A 17487-nucleotide genomic window follows, 5' to 3' on the forward strand; every position below is an offset into this window, starting at 1 on the left:
CTGTGGTTGAAAACAAGACTCCCGAATGGTATGTTGCCTCCCAAGTCACGTGTCAGGGATGTCTCAGATCGGCTGCAGGACATTGTGAATGGGGGAGGGTGAACAGCCAGCTGTCATGTTGCATATAGGCACGAATGATATCGGTAATAAATGGATGAGGTCTTCCAAGCAGAAGTTAGGGAATTAGGAGCCAAGTTAAAAAATAGGAGCTCAGAGGTAGTAATCTTAGGATTGCTACCAGTATCACATGCTAATCAGAGTCGAAATGGAAGAATGAATGAGTGGCTCGAAAGATGGTGCAGGAGAGAGGGATTCAAATCTTTGGGACATTGGGACCGGTTCTGGGGGAGGTGGGACGATTCCAAATAACAGTCTACACCTGGGCAATGTCCTTGGGGGTGCTTTTGCTAACGCTGTCGGGAAGGGCTTAAACTAATGTGACAGAGGGATGGGAACCAAATGATGAGGTTAGTGGACAGGAAGGAGGTAGTAACTAAAGCCTGTAAGGAACTAGCTAATGAAGTCAGCAAGACTAAGAGGACGAATAAGCAGGGAGCAGATGATGAACACAAAGTGACAGGTGGTCTGAGGTGCACTTATTTTAATGCAAGCAATGCAGTAGATAAGGCAGATGGACTTGGGCTTGGATTAGTACCTGGGTGTTGGCTCAGATATTCTCAGAGCACATGTAAGTTACAAATTAAACACACTTTTTTGTAACAAAGCTGGTGAGAGATCAATAGTCTATAATCCAGAATATCAATCAAGATATCCCTGAATGTATTAATCATGTTATCTCTGATGTTTAATAAAAAGGCAGCATATTTATACCCTTATGTGCATAACAATTTTTTTTTCCCAGTTCCACAATATAATGCTTCCGACTTTAATGAAGTTCCCATAATTTGAATTAGGTGATTAATACATTTCTCAATGTCTCCTTGTAACCTACAACAGCCCTCCACACTATCTATAACTCCATCAACCTTAGTGTCATCGGCAAACTGACTGAGCCATCCTTCCACTTCCTTATCCTAGTCATTTATAAAAATCATAATGAGAAGAGTTCCCAGAACAGGTCCATACAGAACATCACAGGTGACATAGCTCCAGGCTGAAAACTTTCCACCTTCTACCACCCTCTGTCTTCTATGGGTCAGACAATTCTGAATCCAGACAAATTTCCCTGTGTCCCATGCCTCCTTATTTTCTGAATGAGCCTATCATGTGGAACCTTATCCAATGCCTTGCAAAAATCTATGTACACTCCTCTACCTCCATGTACACCTCATTCACTGCTCTACCTTCATCTCTGTGTTTTCTCACATCCACAAATAATTCAATAAGACCTGCTCCTCGCAAAGCCATGGTGACTATCTCTAATCAAACTATGGCTTTCCAAGTAATCATAAATCTTGTCTCTCAGAATCCTCACCAATAGTTTGCCCACCACAACACAAGACTGGCTGGTCTGTAATTCCCTGGATTATCCCTATTATGCCTTTCTTGACCAAGGGAAAAATGTTTGCAACCCTCCAATCATTTGACACTATTCCAATAAACAGTGGAGATCATCACCAAAGGCACAGCAATCTCTTCCCTTGCTTCCTGTAGTAACCTTGAGAATATCCTATCTGGCACAGGGGACTTATCTATCGATCCTCTTGTTTTTCAAAATGTTCAGCATCCTCCTTCGGCATACCAGTCTGTTTCATGCTGTCCTCACAAATGTCAGGTCCCACTCAATAATGAATACTGAAGCAAAATATTAATTAATTACCTCCCCTACCTCCTCGAACTCCAGGCACATGTCCATTCCAATATCCCTGATTGGCCCTACCCTCACTCTGACCATCCCCTTGACCCTCACAGAAGTATGTAACGCCTTGGGATTTTCCTTAATCATACTCACTAAAGATTTTTCATGACTCCTTCTAGGTCTCCTAAGACCATTATCCAGTTCCTTCTTGGTTACCTTGTAACTCTGTCAAACCCTGTCTGATCCTTGCCTCCTCAACTTTAATTAAGCATCCTTCTTCCTCTGATGAGATGACCCACATCCCTTGTCACCCGAGGTTCCTTCACCCTAATATCCCATCCCTGCCTCAGTGGGACAAACCTATCCAGCACTATCAGCAAGTGCTCCATAAACAAGCTCCACACTTCTGTCGTGCATTTTCATGAGTAAATCTGTTCCCAATTTAGGTGCCCCAATTCCTGCCTAATAGCATTGTAATTCCCCCTCCACCAATTAAATACTTTCCCATAGCGTCTGCTCCTATTTCTCTCCCTGGCTATAGTAAAGATCAGGGAGTTATGATCCCGATCACCGAAATGCTCTCGACCCAGAGATCTGACACCCAGAAATCCAATATGGTCTCCCCTCCAGTTGGCCGATCTAAATTTTGAGTTCAGAATCCTTTCTGGACAAACCTGAAAAAAACTGCTCCATCCAAACTATTTGAATTAAGGAGGTTCCAATCAATGTTCGGGAAGTTAAATGGCAGTAACCCTGTTACTTCTGCACCATTCCCATCTGCTCCTCTCTGTCTCTGTTGCTATTGGGGGTCTGTAGAAAACTCCCAATAAAGTGACTGCTCTTTTCCTGTTTCTGACTTCCACCCTTACTGACTCTGTAGACAAACCCTCCACAATGACCTCCCTTTCTGCAGCTGTAATAATATCCCTCATAAGCAATACCACTCCTCCTTCTCATTTACCTCCCCCCTATTCCTCTTGAAACATCTGAATCCTGGAACAACTAACAACCATTACTGTCCCTGTAATATCCAAGTCTCTGTAATGGCCACAACATCATAGTTCCAAGTACTGCTTCATGCTCTAAGTTCATCATCATTATTCCTTTTCCTTCAAACCATCACACTGACTGCAACTTTGCCCTAACAACTGTCCATCCCTCCTCACAGACTGTCTGCATGCTGTATCTGGCTGTTCACTGACTACCCCATCCTCAAATATGTAGCTCCAGTTCCTAACCCACTGCCAAACCAGATTAAACTCTCCCAAAGAGCTCCAGCAAACCTCCAGCCCTGGATATTGATGCACCCTCCAGTTCAGGTGCAACCCATCCTTGTTTTACAGATCCCACCTTCCCCAGAAAGTATCCCAATGATCCACATATCTGAAGCCATCCCTCCTACAGCAGCCCTGCAGCCTCGTGTTCATCTGCACTTACTCTCTGTTCCTAGCCTCATTAGCTCGTGACACCGGTAGCAATCCTGAGATTACTACTCTGCTCATAATGCCTTTTAGCTTCCAACCTAACTCACGATCTTCTTTTTTCAGGTCCCTATCCCCTTTCCTACCTACATCATTGACACCGATTTGTGCCACGACTTCTGGCTATTCACCAGTGCCCTTACGAATCCTGTAGATTCGATCTGCACCAGCCCTGACCCTGGAATCTGGGAGGCAACATACTGTCTGAGAGTCTCGTTCACAACCACAGATACTCCTGTCTTTTCCTCTCACCATTGAATCTCCTATCACTATCGCTTTCCTCGTCTCTCCCTTCCCTTCTGAGCCACACAGCCAGGCTCAGTGTTAGAGACCTGGCCGCTGAGGTCATTGCCTGGTAGGTCTCCCCCCCTTAAAAAAAACAGTATGCAAAACAGGAGATAAGTTATAGGTATTGTTCAATCATGTGCCAAGCAATAGCCATCTTTAACAAAAGAGAAACTAAGCTTAACTCCTTGATGTTTAATGACCTTCCTATCTTTGGAATTCTCCACTATGAATATCCTGGGATTAACCCTGATAAGAACGTAGAACAGAGAACAGTACAGCACAGAACAGGCACTTCGGCTCTCCATCTTCTGCCGACTTTTTATCGTACTCGAAGATCAAACTAAAATCCAAACCCTTCATTGTACTATCTTCCATGTGCCTATCCAAGAGTCACTTATATGACCCTAATGTGTCTGACTCTCATTCCACGCACCCATTACTCTCTGTGTAAAGAACCTTCCATTGACATCTCTCTTTAATCTTCCTCCAATCACCTTAAAATTATGCCCCCTTGTGATCGTCACTTCCATCCTCGGAAAACGTCTCTGGCTATCCACTCTATCTATTCCTTTCATCATCTTGTACACATCCAAAAAGTCCCCTCTCAGCCTTCTTCACTCCATTGAGAAAAACCCGAGCTTTCTCAACTTTACTTGACAAAACAGATCCTCCAGTCCAGGCATCATCCTGGTAAATCTCCTCTATACGTTCAGGATTGGAAAATTGCTAATGTGACACTCATTTTTAAGAAGGTGGGGGGAGGCAGAAGACAAAAACAGTTCAAGTCGGTTAGCCTGACCTCAGTCATTGGGAGGATTTTAGAATCCATTACTAAGAATGAGATTGGGGAGGACTTGGAAGTACAAGGTAAAATAGGGCTGAGTCTGCACCGCTTGGTCAAAGGGAGGTCATGTATGACAAGTATGTTACAATTCTTGGAACAGGCAATAAGCAAGTTCAACAAAGGAGTACAAAGGCAGAATTTGCAGGGGAAACTCAGCAGACCTAGTAGCATGAAAGGAGGGAGAAACAGAGTGAACGCCTCAAGTCCAGTGAAGAAAGGTCACAACTCGGCCTTCTGTAGTGGTCCAGCAAACTCCCTTTTTTGAGGTGGAGATGTCAGTGTTGGGCTGGAGTAGACAAAGTTAGAAGTCACATGCCATCAGGTTATAGTCCAACACGTTTATTTAAAATCACAAACTTCCAGAGTGATGCTCCTTTGTCAGGTGAAGTGACTTCTGACTTGGTCTTTTTTTCCTGCAAGCAACTTAGCTCATCCATCTCCCCACAGTGCTGCAAATCTCTTGAAATAATTATCCAATCCCCCGCTGAAAGCCACAACTGAATCAATCACCAACACATTCTCAGGCACTGTAGTCAAAGATTGTAACAACACAATTCTTAAAAAAGTATCCCCCAAATTCACCTCTTATCTTCCATTTGTGAAAACAGTTGTGTTCTGGCCACTGATCTGAGTTGTGAAGCACTCTGCTCAAACCTGCACTTAACTACTTACTTGTCATTCACTCTCCTTTTCTTGGAGTCAGCATGAATCACCAAACTCAAACATTCATCTGTCATTCATCTATCTTCCTTTCTTAGACATTTTTTGTATCACTTGGTCTCAGCTACAAGGCAGGTTGAAATAAGACCCTAAGATGTTGAAGTAGGGAGGTCATTCAGCCCCTTGAGTCCAGTTCACCATTCACTGAGATCATGGTTGATCCTATAATCCTCAACTCTACTTTCCTACCTTTTCCTTAAACCCCTTGATTTCTTAACTGATTAAAAATCTGGCCATCTCAGCCTTGGATACACATAGTGACTCAACCCTCTGTGGACAAGAATTTCACAGATTCACCATTCTCCCAGTACATGCTAAACTGCAGCAGAAGTAACCAATGGACATACTGAGCAGTTCCATAACAAGTGGATCAGATCAACTCTGTAATCCTGCCACATCCAGTCCTGAATGGTGGTGAACAATTAAGCAACTAAACTGCTCGATATGTTCAGAGGAGAAAGTTCAATGAATCTTCCGACCCTGAAGCCTGGAAGTCCAGAACAGCTGGGAAAAGACATGATTTTTACATTTTTTTCCCTGGAATATGGGTGTCACTGGCAAGACCAGCACACGTTGCCCCACATCTACTTTCCTTTTAACTGAGTGACTTACTCAGGTATTTCAGACGTCATTGAACGTCAAAAGTTTTGCTGTAACAGAAACAGAAATTGTTGGTGAAACTCAACAGGTCTGGCAGCATTTGTCGAAAGAAAGCAGTTAACATTTTGAGTCCAGTGACACTTAATCAGAACAACAACAAACTGTTTCTGGAGAGATTTCCTTCTCTAAACAAATTCTGTGAACTGGATGGCTTTTCACAAAAATCAACAAATGTTTCACAGTCACAAAGACTGAGACTTGCTTTCGATTCCAGATTTTATCAATTAAATTTACATTTGACCAGCAGCCATAGTGGGACATTAGCCGCTGTCCCCAGGGCATTAAGGTCAGCCAAAAACCTCGCTCCAGTTGAAAGAGCTGACTTTGCCCGAGTGTTGCAGACTGGCACATTCCAAGTTCAGTACCACATGCTGAGGGATGCACTAAAGCCAAAGTGAAATGGGTGAAGACCAATTATCTAAGGTATTTCCATCAAAATATAACAAGTGTCTGTTAAAATTCATGATATCATTATAACCGGAGTGGCTTCCATGATTCAGAATTGCATTTTTGTTGCAAAGGGTTTGAAGCTTTAAAGAGGAAACTGAAAAATCCCACAAAAATCCGTGTGGACATGTTTGTACTTTTGTATTTTCCAATAATTTATGAATAAAGTATATTCTGAAATTTAAAAATAAGTAAACCTGGGCTGGTGGATTACTCATCAAGTTATTTAATCACCACTCTCCACCATCTTCTCCCTCACATTTTCGAGCCATTTTCTTCCACCATGATCAAGCAAATAATCCATCTCAATCTCATCTGATGCTCACAGAATCCCTCTCACCATATTTCAGCCACTTCAAACCATTTCCCAGAGTATGAAGAAATTACTGAATGTACGGGTTACAATGATAATGATGGGGTCTGATAATATTCCACTTGTGATACTGGAGACTCTCATTCTCGTGGTGCCCTGAGCCATGCTGTTCCAGTGCAACCACAAAACAAGCATCTGTCTGACACAGTTTCCTTGAAAGGGTTTTTCATTCTCTTCCCAAGGAATGCTGACCATTTGAAAGAACAGGACCTGGTGGGGGTGATAGTTTTTTTTTGGACATCCATCCAGAGTGGCCATTCCAATAAAGTTGATTTTAAACAAGTTGTGCCTGAACACCTGTCGATCCATTTTCAAGAAGGCCACATGCATTTTTCCATTGGTTCTCCCACTGAATCCAGAGATTGGAAGCATTGCTGATGGAATTTCCGTTGCATTCTTCTGTATCACTGATACACAGTACAGCACAGTACTGGAACACGTGAGTGTGGTGATGACAACTGCGCAATATGTCATGGTTTTCATTCACTTGTCAAAGTCCTGCTGTGAAACATTTGTTGCCTTACTTGGTGGAAGGCTGAATTGGTCAGATTTGTTCTCCTCATTGATGGCAGCCTTTTTGAGATAGGGAGCTGCCAAGGTATGGGAGTTCAGAGTTCAGTAACATCGTTCAGAGTCTCTCCTTCAACTTATGTCGGGGTGACCAGTTGTAGGTTGATCTCAGTTTTATTTTGACACGATTCAAGAACAGGGTTATTGTTGTAGTTTTCTAAAGAGGGGACTTAGAGAAATCTTTGTTGTAAGTCACTTGTCATTGATTTTGGATTAGTGGTGCTGGAAATGCACAGCAGTTCAGGCAGCATCCGAGGAGCAGTAAAATCGACGATTCAGGCAAAAGCCCTTCATCAGGAATACAGACAGAGTGTCTGAAGGGTGGAGGATGCTGCCTGAACTGCTGTGCTTTTCCAGCACCACTAATCCAGAATCTGGTTTCCTGCATCTGCATTGTTTTTACTTATCATTGATCCCCAATGGGTGTAGTTTCAAAAAAAAACTACTTATACACAACAGTGGCCAAACCCCATGAAACTATCTTGACAGATGAACAAATCCACATGACAGTAGCAGCTATGTCTCTCCATTGGTGAATTAGGATTCAACTCACCCTCCTTTTTAAGTTTAATCACCAAAGTGAGTGGAATAGTTCAACACAAATTCATGGCTATCATGCTACTGTGTAAAGCTGAAGCATTAGGTGTGTGGTCAGGTACACAAGTTCCAAAAATCATCCATTATTTACAGAATGATCTCTAAACATCGCAATTTAATCCAACCACTGAGCTCAGACATACCTGGAAGGGCAAGTCAGGGTGACACTGTGGAATGATTCCTCACCACAAACGAGTCACCAGAGTACCAACCAATTAATTCATCATACTCCTTTCATGGGGCAATGAGTGTTCAATGAAACAACAGACATAATATACTGTAACCACAATCTAGCACATCAACAGCTCAAGCCACAGGACCTTCTTCCATCAGACTGAAGTGATGCTGGACTAAGGTTGCCTCCTGAGTGATGAAGTAACCCTCTTCATGATCACATGTCTCACCACCATGACTAGATGGGGCTGTTAAAAATGCTCTCCACATTATCTGCTTCAATTGTCCAGGCCAGTTTACCCTGAGTAATTGTAGTGTTCAGCCAATGACTGTAAAGAAGACAAGCTCATCCTTTCAAACATCAACAAAGAGAATGTCAAAAATCTCATGACTATTCCAGAGCAGGAAGATCAGAGAAACAAAGAAAACGGAGAGGTGATACATCCAAAAAGCAGTGTTATAGGAAGATAGGAACAGGAGGAGGCCATTCAGCCCCTTGAACATGTTCAGTGTTTCAATAACCTAATCTGTGGCCTAACTCCATTTGACTGTCTTCAGCCTATATCCCTTGTAACTCTTGCTTAATAAAAATTAGTCCACCTCACATTTAAATTTTACAATGTGACTTTGCATTCAACGATGTTTGAGGAAGGAAGATCCAAAGCTCCAATACCATTTGCAAGCAGAAGTGCTTTGTAATATCTCTCCTGAATGGCCTGAATTTAATTTTTAGACAATGCCCCCTGTTCTAGAATCTTATCCGGTGGAAATAGATTTTCTTTATCAACCCTGTCTTTCCCTGTTAATATCCTGAAGGCCTTGAATAGTCACCCCTTAACCTTCCAAATTCTAGACTATAAAGAATAGTTTGTCTCATCTCTCCTCATAACTTAACCCCTGAGGTCTAGGTATCATCATTGGAAACTGGTGCTGAACTCCCTCCAGGGCTAAACATCTTTCCTTAAGTGTGATGCCCAGAACTTGAAGTGGGGTCAAATTAGGGTTTTGTATACCTTTAGCACAGCATGCATCTCTGTACTCCAGCCCTTTAAACATGAAGGCCAACATTCCATTAGCCTTCTTGAATACGTTCTGTACCTGTTCGTGGCATTTCAAAGAGCTATGCACCTGAACCTCAAATCTCTTTAGACCTCCACTGTACCTAACTTGGAACCTTCTAAAAAATACCCTGATGTACCTTCCTTCAGTCCGAAATGGATAATGTCACACTTACTTCAAATCCATCTGCCCCTTCATTAAACCTATCAATAAGCTGTTGCAATTCTACGCTGTCATGAACACCGTCTACAATGCTGCTCAATTTTGTGTCATCAGCAGGTTTGGATAGTTGACATTTTCTGCTATTATTCAAGTTGCTAATGAATATTGTGAATAATTGAGACCCCAACACAGATCACAGTAGGACAACACTCGTCATGTCATACTAATTTGAGTACTTACCCATTACTCTCTGTTTCTTGTCACTCAACCGATTTCCAATGCAAATCATTAATTTGTCCTCAATGCTGTTGGCTTCCAGTAATAGTCTCTTCAGTGGGACTTCTGATAAAGTCTTCTGAAGATCCATCGAAACAGCATGCATTGACTCACCCTTCTCCACCAGCTTTCAAAAACTCTCTGACCAACCTTCATTAGTCCACGCTGACTCTCTCTGATTAACCAAACTTTTTCAAGGTGATCAGTTTCACTATCTTTGACTGTAAACTCCAACAATTTTTGCATCATAGATGTTCGGACAACTGGTCTTAAAACCCTAGTTTCCCTCTGCCACCATTCTGAAACAGCAGGGTGACATGAGCAAATTTCTAATCCAGAGGTCCAACTCCTGAATCTAAGTAACTGTGAGAAAATATGGTTATGGCAATAGCAACGTGTTCTCCTACCTGCTTTAAAACTGTGGAAGAAAGTGGCATGGAGAGTCCATGACACCATGAGTCTGCATGATCCATGCAACTAGGGATTTTTTTTTGCTGAATGAGACATAGGGAGAAGTGCATCCAGAAAAAGAAAGTTGCATGCATTTTGGTTTTGTCTTGTCAATTTGAACACTTTGCATGTTGTACAACATTTGATGTTGATGCCACTTTCACTGGTACAGAATGCTTCAGAAAGCATGGCAGAGAAAATCCTGCTGAATGGAATGACAGCCAACTCACAGCTCTGCTTCATTCGCTTTGTGAATTGGAAGGTGTCAGAGGTTGGTCTACCAATCAGGACATGAGCATATATGGCATCACAGACTTACCTCACCACAATGATGACAGCTTTAATCAGATTAACAATATTGATGACAAGATGCTGTCATGCTCTTACGACCTCTCCAGAAGCTGCTGAGAAGCTAAAGGCCAACTGTACCATGACTTTTTCTGGTATTACATTCACTCGTTGGTAGAAGGTTCTGTTTAAGATGTAGTTCTGGATTAGTGGTGCTGGAAGAGCACAGCAGTCCAGGCAACATCCAAGGAACAGCAAAATTGATGTTTCGGGCAAAAGCCCTTCCACCCCTCACAATTCCTCATGCATCTTAAGATGTAGTGTCAAATTACTTAGCAGGACACTTGCAAATACTTTCTCAACATTGCACAATCCTGCAATGGTTGCTACTAACTCAACAACTTTGCTTCTTTTTGTAAAAATGAGAAAATGTTGCATCTTCAAATTCAACAGGAATGGTTTCCTGGTTCCACACTATCTGGAACAATTCAGTTGTATTGTTAGTGAGTAGAGAGATTGCTCTCTTCTATATTTTCCCGAGTTTTGATTCTGATAATAGTGCTTCACCACTTGACAGGAATATGGCTGCTTTGATGGTCTCAGCTTTCTTGGCCATGGGAATTCTGTGACAAGTTACTCACTTCCTGACTCCCTAGATCCTGACCACTATCTTCTAGGCAGAAGTCAGGAATATGATAGAACACTCTTCAATCACATGCTAAATGCAGCTCACCAACACTCAAAATGATTCACACAATCCAAGAGTTTACAATCCATTTGATTGACATCCCAGTCAGTTCCTTAAATAACGATACAAAGCAGCAGCAATGTGTCCTGTTTATAAAATTCACTGCAATACCTTGTCAAGGAGGCTTCTGCAGCACTTCCCAAACCTGCAAAAGCTACCACCTAGACAAAGGGCAGCAGGTTCCCATGTACACAATCACCTGCATATCCCCATCCAAGGAGCACATCACTGACTGGGAACTATATCACCAGTCCCTTCAGTGTCGCTTGGTCGATGACCTGGAACTCCTACCTGATCTATAATGTGAGTGGAGCTTCACTAAATGAACAGCAGCAACTTGATCATTTGACTATGATCAAGTGTGATACCCATCTGATCTGAGTTGAATCCTCTTTATTTTATTTTGAACATACCCCCACCTCCCTGGGTCTTCAACCTAATGCTTCAAAACCATTTGAGTTCTCCTCTGATTGGTGAATGTTCCCTCTAGTTCACACCTCATGCAAATAAAGAAATGACTTAAAAATCCAGAATGACCAGAAATAACCGACATCCCAAGCCAAGGGGTTCACATCTCTGTGGTGGTAGCTGTGAAGAAGACAGAATTCATGCCACTGAACTGAAGCTTCCTTATTCAAATGCAATCAATTTCAATCTGCAAAAACCCTCTACCTACAGGGATTTCTCAACACAGAAACTTAAAAACTATGTTCAAAAACATCGAAGGATAGCTGGAATGTCTGAAAGCATTCAAGGACCAGGGTAATAGGTCATTAGTTTCAATCTTTACTGTGGAACCACTATATTCACTGACATTGCAACAAAACCACATTGTGACCACTCATCTGTCCAACACGATATCCCTCATGTCAATGTCAAAAGACTGCAGGTTGGCAAACATGGTGCCACTATTTAAGAAAGGTGGTAAAGCCAGGGAACTATAGACTGGTGAACTTGACACCAGTGGTGGGAAAATTGGAGGAAATCCTGAGGGACAGAATTTACATGTATTTGGAAAGGCAAGACATGATTTGGGATAGTCAGCAAGGCTTTGTGCATGGAAAATCATGTCTCACAAACTTGATTGAGTTTTTTGAAGAAGTAGCAAAGAGGATTGATGAGGGCAGAGCGGTAGACGTGATCGATATGGACTTCAGTAAGCCATCCAACAAGGTCCCTCATGGGAGACTGGTTAGCAAGGTTCGATCTCATGGAATACTGGAAGAACTAGCCATTTGGGTACAGAACTGACTCGAAGATAGAAGACAGAGGATGGTGGTGGAGGATTGCTTTTCAGACTGGAGACCTGTGACCAGTGGTGTGCGCAATGATTAGTACTGGGTTCACTGCTTTTCGTCATTGATGTAAATGATGTGAGTGTGAAAACAGGAAGCATAGATACTAAATTTGCAGATGACGCCAAAGTTGAAGGTGTAGTGGACAGCGACGAAGGCCACCTCAGAGTACAATGGAATCTTGATCAGATGGGCCAATGGGCTGACGAGTGGCAGATGAAATTTAATTTAGATAAATGTGAGGTGCTGCATTTTGGAAAAGCAAATCAGAACAGGATTTACACCCTTAATGGTAAAGTTCTGGGGAGTGTTGCTGAAAAAGGAGACCTTGGAGTGCAGGTTCATAGTTCTTTAAAAGCAGAGCCACAGGTAGATAGGATAGCGAAGAAAGCATGTGGTATGATTTCCTTTATTGGTCAGAGTATTGAGCGTCAGAGCTGGGAGGTCGTGTTGCGGTTGCACGGACAATGGTTAGGCCACTTTTGGAATATTGGGTGCAATTCTGGTCTCCTTCCTATCAGAAGCATGTCGTGAAACTTGAAAGGGTTCAGAAAAACTTTACAAGATGTTGCCAGGATTGGACGATTTGAGCTATAGGGAGAGGCTGAATTGGCTGGGTTTGTTTTCCTTGGAGCTTCGGAGGCTGAGGGGTGACCTCATCGAGGTTAATAAAATCATGAGGGGCATGGATAGGAAAAACTGACAAGACCTTTTCCCTGGGTTGAGGGAATCCAGAACTAGAGGGCATAGATTGAGGGTGAGAGGGGAAAGGTATAAAAGGGACCTAACGGGAAAGTTTTTCACACAGAGGGTGGAACATGTATGGAACGAGCTGCAAGAAAAGCAGTGGAGGCTGGGACAATTACAGCATTTAAAAGGCATTGAGATGGGGAAATGAATAGGAAGGGTTTGGAGGGATATGGGACAAGTGCTGGCAAATGGGATGAGATTAAGTTCGGATATCTGGTCGTCATGGACGAGTTGGAACGAAGTGTCTGTCTCCATGCTGTACATCTCTATGACTCTGAGATTTTTTACCAAGTGCATTGAGGTGATTGGAACCAGCACTGAGGTCAATGAACTGTTCAGGATATGGAGCAGCAGGCAACACACCAAATAGACCTTGAGAATGAATGCTGGAGAATCCATCCGTCGTACATATATCCCTCCAGCTTTACTACTGCAAGAGGTTAGGGCTTCCAGGTCTAAAATTGTAAACTCAGGCTACTTGTTGCACACATATATTTGGGCACTTGTTGGTCAGCAGTAAAGCAAAGGGAGGTTGCGGTGTTATGGTAACACCACTGGATTAGTATTCCAGAATCCCACACTAATGTCCTGGATCAAATGCAGTAAATACTGAAGAAACTCAGCAGGTCTGGCAGCATCTGGGGAGACAGAAACAAAGTTAACCTTTCAAGTCCATATGGATCACTTTGTGTCCTAATGTACTGAACTGTTCACCTCAAGGATTAAACAGTCGCATTACACAAACTAGTAAACAATCTCCAGGGAACCATGCAGCGCTCACAGAACAAATGGAAAATGAAACTAAAACTACGTAGACATACAGATCAAATTTAAAATGATTCATCACTCATACACTTTAGAACCCAAGGTCTGAAACGACAATAGATTATAAACTTCATAAGTTATATATGGTCACAGTAGGCACTAACTTTGTCTGTGTGCTGGACGATCTGGTGGGATCGATGGTTACCTGGGCACCACATACACAGTGTTGACAAAAATTGGGAGAAGATGCCAAACGCCACGACGTCGTCAGCCAGAGGTCCTGCAGATAGTGCCCCTAAGGGGTCATTCCCTCCAGCTCTTTGGGGTTTTCCTTTTAGTTTTGACCAGGAATGACGATGTCATGCCCCACCCCACCCCCAAATTCATTCCCCTGTGTTTTTTTTTACCCCCCCTTGTCCCTGTGTGGTATGGGTGAGTGACCTCCCTCTGAGCCCTCCCTCCCTCCCTCCCTCCCTCCACAGACTGACTGCAGGAGACTGAAAGATCGCGCAGCGTCACCCTCAGCCCGCGCGAGCTCGGGCCTTTTCAAACCGCCAACGGCCGGAGCACGAGCAGAAACGCGAGGCTGTGATTGGCGGGGCCGCACCCCTTTTTGGGTTGGGCGGGGCGAAGCTGGCCGCGAGGAGCCGGGTTTAAATCCCACCGGCGAGAGCACGAGCAAAAAAGCGATTCTGTGATTGGCGGACCCTCCTCCGCCCTCGCGAGAGGGGCGGCCGCGTGGCGCGGGAGATTGGGGGTTTAAATCCCAACGGCCAGAAAAGCGATTCTGTGATTGGCGGACCCTCCTCCGGGGCAGGGGCTGCCGCGTGGCGCGGGAGATCGGGGGTTTAAATCCCAACGGCCAGAGCGCGGGCGGAAAAGCGAGGCTGTGATTGGCGGGTCCCGGAGGAGGATGTTGCGCCGCCTATCCTCCAAGAGGGTATACAGCGTGGAGGACGGAAAGGTTGGAGGACGAAATAGAAGCAGCAGCTGCAAAGAAAAATGATGAAAATGCAGATGAAGAAATGCAGAAGTCGCTCTCATCGAGTGAACTCAATAACCCCCAAAGCCATAGATTGTCGTTCAGTCCAGTTTAAAATCCTGGATTCATTTGGGGGGAGAGCAAAGAATGGAAGTATTTTCTTATTCTTCCAATCAATGATGTCAACGAATTACGATTTTTGAGAGAGACTGGAACTAATCAGTCACCAATGCTGGATGGTGATGATGCAAGTGGATTTCCAGAGGAATCAGTGAAAGAACAATATAAATTGTAGGGATATACTGGTCCCATTATGTAGAGCTGGATTGAAGAATGACTGAGCAAATGTTGAGACGTTGGAATTGGAATAGTGTACCAACAGTGAAGAGGAGGAATTGATTTTATCCTCGTCTACGACCTGTCTGGTTCAAAGATATTGGTCTCATTGAGGATGGTGCAGTAACCAGAAAAAGTAACAGCGACTGAGATGCTACAGGAGGAACATTCTGTGCTTTCTGACTGTGTTGTGATTAGATCTCAGTCTCTCAGATTTAGAGAGAAAGAGGAGTCAATGAATTGGGAGATGTCATGGAAATGATGTTCCAAGTTGCAATTTTTGAAAACTTATACAATAGGGTCAAAGGTAAAGCTAAACCTATTTAGACCACCTTCTTGAAATGCAACAAAATGGCAGATCCTAACTGAGAGATCTGTATCAAACAGGCCACACCAAAACAGGATCAAAATCAATGTCTGAATGTCATGACTTAAACAAAAAGTACCATGACGAAATGGAAACCATCTCACATAGTAGCCAGTAAGGAATGGGCAGTCATTCACTGGGTGGTCATTCCGTGTGAGTATTGGAACAATATTTCACGCGTGACTCAAAATTCCAATAACCAGTGAAGATGCAAACTAAAATAACAAAACACTTTTATTTCATAATGATGTGGTTACATTTTCCAGACATTCCTTACAGGTCGGGTCGAAGGTGTGAGAAACAAAGCCCACTCACTTCAATAATTTCAGTCCGAGACAAGATCTGAATCAGTAGTCACATTAATTTTACACTTGCAAGTGGGTGTGATGTCCAGTGCCTTTCAGGTAGAGGACATACACACCCCAAATTCAATTCATACACAACATTTATATGATTTGATGTCTATTGTTTTACACTGCTCCCTCCCCTGTTTACATCGTCCACTTCCCTAAGACCGGCCCCCATTACCCCTGTTTATCTCTTGCCTTATCCGGCCTTGTCTGTGACAAAATGCTTATTCCTGGCCTCACAAGGCCGTTTGACCTCATCCTGCTGTAGGTCATTGTTAGGCATATTCTTTCTTCATCATTATCTACCCCCTTCATCTGTGCCTTTCCCGAGGCCGTTCTGATCCCTATGACCCTTTTAATTGGGGTTTGTTCCTGTGTTTTTGTAAAAGTGGGAAGCACATGTTTATATCTACTGTTTGTTCAGGCGTATCTAGCTTAACTTCATCCCCTCACAACATCTTATCTACTTGCCCATAATGTCTACCTTCTGACATACAGTTTTAGCTAATACAAAAACAATTATATATTTCCTCTACATCGTTTCCATTCTTGTTGACTCAGCTCTTGGCTAAAACAATTACACACTGGTGTGAGTTCATTTTACTTTGTAAGATGGAATTGCAGAATTGCAGAAGTAACATTAATTTACCTATATCCCACAATTTCCCCCTTTTCTTTAATTACCATTTGTTATCTTCTGCATTTTTCTTTTCGGGGCACCTGTTTCATCAAGGCTGTTTCAATCAGTCTTTGGGTGAGCCCTCGTATACAGGATATGATCATTTTTATTAATTGTTACCCACCAAAAGAGAGCTGACTCAAAGCCTGCTGCAATCTGGTTACAAGCCTTGAATTCATCAGGTACCCCCCAGGGACTCCTACAGAATCGAGATAAATCCTGTCATTGAAAGAAGTGTCTAACAGTAATCTCTTACCCCTTCCCTTTTTCCCTCCTATCTTTTCCTTCTCAAATGCCAAGGTAAATGGAATTGCCAATTGTACAATTGCACATACCCCTCTCCAATCCGGAGGGAGGGTGGGTCTCTATATTTTGCCTCCACAGTCCCACCACAGATCCGCTCGGGGAACATTTAGTGCTGAGTAGTTCCCTCCCTTCTCCATTTCGGTTACATTCTTAATTTCTGTACATAATTTCAGCTCCCCCAAATCTTTCGACTAACTTGTACCTCGTCTACACACACGATGTGTGATTTCCAACTGTGGCAGAAAACGGGGGGGGGAACTTTTACATCTTTCTTCTCCAAGGGAGGGAACATCAGAGATAGGGAGGTACAATTTCTATCATTCCATGCAGTCTCATCCTGGTACAGGGCTATCATACATTTCATGCCCTTCCTGTCTCGCTTCCACCCGAGCGGAAAGGGAACCACCTGGGCCACTGGCCGACCGGAGGCACATGCATAGCAATTGCTTTTGTTTAGACTTTTCACAGTATACTTTACCCATTCAACCCAGGCATTTGCATTCCCCTACCCAGTTTCTATTTCAATGGTCTGTTTCAAGTCCTTTACCTCTATAAATTTTACTACTTTAGGATCAGCGGGAGGGGTGAAAGATTGTATCTTATAACCCAGTAGTACTACCCGTTTTCCCTGTCCTACACTAATTCGAAAACAATAGCCCAAGAAATCTTTCCCATTTACTTTCATTTCTATCCCAAACATTTCATTTCATTGTATCTCATAGGTGCCTCCCCCCACCCCACCAGGATTGTTTCGTGCCATG

Source organism: Chiloscyllium punctatum, chromosome 36, assembly GCF_047496795.1.
Source record: "Chiloscyllium punctatum isolate Juve2018m chromosome 36, sChiPun1.3, whole genome shotgun sequence".
NCBI classification, from domain to species: Eukaryota; Metazoa; Chordata; class Chondrichthyes; order Orectolobiformes; family Hemiscylliidae; genus Chiloscyllium; species Chiloscyllium punctatum.